The sequence below is a fragment of the Gossypium hirsutum genome, chromosome A03, assembly GCF_007990345.1.
Source record: "Gossypium hirsutum isolate 1008001.06 chromosome A03, Gossypium_hirsutum_v2.1, whole genome shotgun sequence".
In the NCBI taxonomy this organism is placed as follows: domain Eukaryota; kingdom Viridiplantae; phylum Streptophyta; class Magnoliopsida; order Malvales; family Malvaceae; genus Gossypium; species Gossypium hirsutum.
The window spans coordinates 66,659,479-66,666,098 of NC_053426.1; the positions used below are offsets into that span (position 1 = coordinate 66,659,479).

The window sequence follows — 6,620 nt, forward strand, 5'->3', positions numbered from 1 at the left end:
AAATTGAATCAGTGCATGTTGTTTGTGAGTTTCCTGATGTGTTTCCTAAAGAATTACAGGGATTACCTCTGATACGAGAAATTGAGTTTGGTATTGAGTTAGTACCGAGAGATACTTTGATATCAATAGCTTTATATAGAATGACTCCGACCGAGTTAAAAGAATTAAAGTCTCAGTTGCAAGAGTTGACTGATAGAGGATTTGCAAGACCGAGTTTCTCACCTTGGGGTGCTCCCGTTCTACTTGTGAAAAAGAAAGATGGCACGATGAGAATGTGTATTGATTATCGTCAGTTAAATAAAGTGACTATCCAAAACAAATATCCTCTTTCCAGAATTGACGATTTGTTTGATCAGTTGAGAGGAGCTACCGTGTTTTCAAAGATAGATTTGATATCGGGTTACTATTAGTTACGAGTTAAAGACTCTGACGTGTCAAAGATAGCTTTCCAAATGAGGTACGGACATTATGAGTTTTTAGTTATGCCTTTCGGACTAACAAATGCACCTGTTGTTTTTATGGACCTAATGAATCGGATATTTAGACAATATTTGGATCGATTTTTTGTTGTGTTTATAGATGACATCTTGATATATTTTCATAATGAATCTGAGCATGCCGAACATCTGAGTATAGTGCTACAGACTTTGCGTGATAAGCAGTTGTATGCAAAGTTTAGCAAATGTGAATTCTGGTTACGAGAAGTTGGTTTTCTAGGACATGATCTGTTAGCATATGGTATCCGAGTTGATCTGAGCAAGATTTCAGCTATTTTGGATTGGAAGCCTCCTATAAATATTTCTTAAGTCCGTAGTTTTCTGGGACTTGCTGGTTATTACCGACGGTTCGTAAAAGGTTTTTCTATGATCGCGACTTCGTTGACGAAATTGCTTCAGAAAGATGTGAAATTTGAATGGTTTGAAAAGTGTTAGAAAAGTTTTGATCAGCTCAAAACCTTATTGACTGAAGCTCTAGTGTTATACAACCAGAATCGGGTAAAGAATTTGTCATTTGCAGTCATGCTTCGATGAATGGTTTCGGATGTGTTCTGATGCAAGAAGGCAAAGTTATAGCCTATGCTTCAAGATAGTTAAAGCCACATGAAAAGAATTATCCGACACACGACCTTGAATTAGCTGGTATTGTATTTGCTTTAAAAATCTGCCGACACTATCTGTTTGGTGAGAAATGTCACGTATATTCTGATCATAAAGCCTGAAATATCTGATGACTCAGAAAGATTTTAATCTGCGGCAGAGAAGATGGCTAGAACTGTTAAAAGACTACGAGTGTAACACCCCTAGCCTATAGCCGTTGTTGGATTAGGGTTATGAGGCATCACCAATTATATTACAATTCACAGATATGCTTCACATATTATAGTTTGAAATTTTTATCACATCAATGATTATAACTAAATCAATTATCGAAGATCAAGAATATATATAACATTCAAGATATAATTTAAATTTCACATAATCCAAATTATATATCAAAACCATTTATACATATACAGAACATATAGTACATCCATAATTTCATTATTGAAAATTAAACTTTTTTTTATAAAAGTCCTGCACCTACACATGTTATAGACCATTTGAAATTAATTTCCCTGTCAACTTTTTTTTTTACTCATATATGCAGCATCAACTATTCAATCTATATGAAACCCATATATTTTGCACAATAACACCAATTAATATCAAACTTTCGGTTATAAATAAACTCATTTCATTTTCTAGTCTATTCGGCAATCATAAGTCATTTGTACCAATTTACAAACTTATAAATAACTAGCAAGTTTATATATATAGCCACATGCATTTATTATATTAGTAAGCATTTATACCATAAGTAAATTACCTATCTTACCATACATTTATACCTAAATACATTTGCATATATCATTATGTCAAGTTGCATTTAAAGCATAATATATGTAATCACACCTATGAAGATTCAAACATACATATTTCTATATGGTCAATATGATAGTATACTTTACCAAGTTCATACATATCTCACCATCACAACCACAACCATATTTAGATGCAAGCATATAATCAAGACTTTAATCAAATCCAAAACGTATGATATATCCACTATATATATTACATTTCCTGCTCAATAAATTATATATAACCCATTTCTCATATTTCATGAACATATATGCCGAAATACAACTAGTCAATATACATCATTCATATTGATCAACTAACTAATTCTGAATACAATTATCCACACACCACTCGTACATTTACATTCCAAGTAATAAATATATCACTATAAACTTTTACCTTTTTCAAACTAATCATAAATCCAAGGATACCAAACCATAAATATTACCTTATTTAAAGAATATTTACTAAGTTCATATGTATATTTCATCTATGAATTATCTTAGTTGAATTAACCACAATTCTTTCAAAGTCATTACTCATTTTCCAAATATATAACATTTACCTCATGTATTAAGCATACATAGCATGGAACTTATAACCATAATTAACATAGGCTATACATAGCATAATCAAATTCAAACATATTAATTAGCCATTTTCGCATGGCCTTATACATAACCAAAATTCATCATTTCAAAACACACTTCAGCCTATACATGCCATAATTTAGGTTTAACTTATAGAGGTACCAAAATAGTAGATAGTGTGATGAACTTTGCTGACAGTCCCTGAGCTCGTAGCTTGACTTTAAGATCTATAAACAGAGACACAAATATACATAGAGTAAGCTTTTTATAACTTAGTAAGTCATAACCAAAGTATATCATATAAACACATTCACACTCCAACATATAAAGTTTACATTATAAATATAAATATTCATTCGTAAAATTCACCTTGACCGAATGCTCCTATCACCAAATTAACATATTACCATTTAATTTCCAAAGCCAAATAATTATTATCAACCTAGTTCATATACACACGAACACATAAACTCATGAGTCACAATATAATTCCATATGCATATATAAATTATGTAACCGAATACACATAATCACACATGCATAATTTTAAGGCTCATTTCAATAATAGTCTTAAGACCGAATACACTTACCTTTGTTTAGGTAATAACAAGTAATTCATACTTGGCCATTTAGCTCATTATACACATTCGATCACAACTCATCTATGCCCTATAAACCATTTGGAATTGGATAGGACACTAGGATAATCACATATATATCGTACAATGCCAACGTCCCAGATGTGGTCTTACATGTAATCACAAATCGATGCTACTATCCCAGACAGGGTCTTACTCGCACACATATATCGGAATCACATATCGATGCCATGGTCTTACTCGCACACATATATCGAAATCCTATGTCATGACATATGTATCCTAACTATTCCTAAGGTTCATATAGGGCTTTCGGACGTCATAACTCAATCGAAACGAATTCAGAAATGTAGTAGCCAAGCTTATTCATATTCGGCCATAGCATGTATAAATTCATGCATTTCATACCAGCATGTATATTTAACATTTAACTACAATTTAACACGTCTATATGCTTATAAACTTACCTCGGACGATATAAAACGGAATAGGGCAGCTAGTCGATGACTTTCGTTTTTCCCCGATCCAAATCTGATTTCTTTGGTTCTTGATCTAAACATATTCAAAGTAAGCTCATTCAAACATATTTTCATTCAATTTAGTCCAAATACACATAAATGGGAACATTTACACTTTTTACAATTTAGTCCCTATTGCACAAAACACAAAATATGCAAAATCTCAAGATACCCATGTTTGGCCGAATGTTCCTAGTGTTCATACTAGTCTGTATATTTCATTTATTTCACATTTTAGTCCATCAAATTATTATTTTTGAAATTTAGTCCTAATTACTCAAAATCATCAAAAACTCCAATACAAAACATGTTAATCTAAAACATATCTTTTATATTTCATCATCAAACAACAAAAATCACAAGCTCTCAACAATGGCACAACTCAAATATTCATCAAAATAAAAAATTCAAGCATGGGTTTTGTAGTACTCGAAGCAACGATCTAAAAAACGTAAAAATTATCAAAAATCGAGCTAAACTCATACCTTAATCAAGCTTGAATGTAATCAAACCCTAGCTTCTTTTTCTTTTTCTTTCTTGTTGAAGTTTCAGCCAAAAGAAAATATACGAACCATGGTTTTTAATTATGTAATTATATGATATATTATAATATATTATTCCTAAAAACCATAATATATACATATTTTTATCCCATGCTTGGCATATTTTTGGACAATTTATCATAAGATTCACTGAATTCAATGCTCCTAATCCTTTAAATGCATTTTTTATACTTAGGTGAGCACAGAGAGGTGAAAAGAGTAAGCAACGAGCCAAAAACGAACAAAATGGGCCAAATTCAGCGTGGCACACGGCCTAGGCACTTCCACATGGCTAATCCACACACCCGTGTGTGACACACGGGTATACCACACGCCCGTGTATCATGGTCGTGTTGATGCTAAACCAAGTCAGAATTGCACACAGCCTGAGAACCTTCACACGGGCGTGGCACACGGTCGTGTCCCTGTCGAGCCTAAGTCTAATTCTACTCAGGAAAGGCCAATTTTGGGCTAATTTAGGCATTCCAAAGTCTATTTAAAGACATTATAAGAGGATTAAAGGGGACACAGAGAGTAGAACACAGAAAACACTCAAGGTCAGCCATCGGAATCATCCCGGAAGTAGGATCTCCTTCAAGACTGAAGATCTCCATTCAATTTCTACCGAAGTTTTTGGGTTTCTTTATATTTTGTTGTCTTCCCAATTTTGAGATGTTTCCCTCTATTGTAATGAACTAAATTTCCTAAATACTTAAGGGAGATGAAACCTAAGACGAATCTTATTACTATTTGAATTATATGATAAATACTTGTTCCTATTCTTAATTGTGAAATTAACGCTAACTTTAATATTCCAAGATATTAATTCAGGTTTTTGATGTGCTTATTCAGTGGAGCAAAAGTCCCTATTTAAAAGTAGATCACCCATAATTAAGCGGAGTTGCATGCAATCCTAGAGATAGGACGACATGAATCTATCAGATTAGAGTCAAATCTAATAAAGGAATCCATAGATCGAGACAATGCGACAATAGGGGTTTTAATTAGAAAGAGATTTCAATTAATCAACCTAGAGTCAATTGTTTTTAGTCTAGAGAGAGATATTAACATAAATCAGGGATTTCTACAGATTAAGTCAAGTGAATAAATCGTCAAATTCAAGGGTAATAAGTGAAGTCTAGGTGGATTCTTCCTTAGGTATTGTCTTCTCCATTGGTTTTCTAGAAAGTATTTTCCAGCATAAATCTCTGTCGTAATCTTAGTTAATTAGGTAATTAGTTTCAAATAAAACATTCTTTTAATTTTTAGGCTAGATAATAAAAAGATAGTAATTACTAGTACTTTTAGTCCTCGTGGATACGATATTTTTGGTCTCACCATAACTATATTGTTGTTCGATAGGTGCGCTTGCCTTAGTCGAATTTTTAGTTAGTTTTACGACCATCAAGTTTTTTGCGTCATTGTCGTGGGCTAAGATATTAGGAATGATTAATTTTTATTGCTTTAGCCATCCTTTATTTTTATTGCAATTTAATTTTGTTTTTAATTTTTTTAATTACTAAATTTTATTTTCTTAACTTCTAGCAGGTTTTTATAGTTTATAACTAGAAGAAACCCGCCAAGACCTCTACTTTTCGACAGTGAGATTGAAATCATAGCTCGTAGAAATCGAAGAGAAATAAGGTGAAGCCTACAATACATAGAGGAAGGGTAAGAGGCCGATATCCATACCACAACTGAGGAGATGGCTGATAATCAGAATAATCCGTTACCTCTTGTGGTTGTTGCAAATCCAGTAGATCAGAATCTTACTCCTCGTACTATGTATGATTATGCTAAAGCTACTTTAACAGGAACTGAATCGAGTATAGGTAGACCTACTATTGCTGCAAATAATTTTGAATTGAAACCTAACACAATTCAAATGATACAACAGTTTGTTTAGTTTGACGGTTTGTAGGACGAGGATCCAAACACTCATTTAGCAAATTTTCTGGAATTTTGCGACACCTTTAAGATTAATGGTGTTTCTGACGATGCTATTTGCCTTCGGTTATTTCCCTTTTCATTTAGGAATAAGGCTAAATAGTGGTTGAACTTGTTACAGCAAGGGTCAATCACCACTTGGAAACAAATGACCGAAAATTTTTGCTTAAATATTTTTCACCTGCTAAAATGGCTAAATTAAGGAATGATATCTCTTTTTTTGTGCAGATGGATTTAGAAACACTTTATGATGCATGGGAGAGATACAAAGATCTATTGAGAAGGTGCCCTCACCATGGATTACCCCTTTGGCTACAAGTTCAAATTTTTCACAACGGTTTAAATCTCTCGACCGGACAAATGATTGATGCAACTGTTGGTGGCACTATTAATAATAAGATACCTGAAGAGGCTTATGAGTTCATAGAAGAGATGTCACTGAATAATTATCAGTGGCAAGTCAATAGGACAAAGTTGACAAAAGCATCTGGCATTTTTAATGTCGACTCGGTTACTATGCTTT

The 6,620-nt window shown here is 32.9% G+C and overlaps 1 non-coding gene across 1 annotated transcript; it reads right to left on the minus strand.

Annotated features, from left to right (window-relative positions):
- Nucleotides 1–6,292: 6,292 nt before the first annotated feature.
- LOC121225245 (small nucleolar RNA R71) lies at nucleotides 6,293–6,399 on the minus strand. The gene has a single exon (XR_005923144.1). It is a non-coding gene; the product is annotated as a small nucleolar RNA R71 (small nucleolar RNA).
- Between the last annotated feature and the right edge of the window lie 221 nt (nucleotides 6,400–6,620).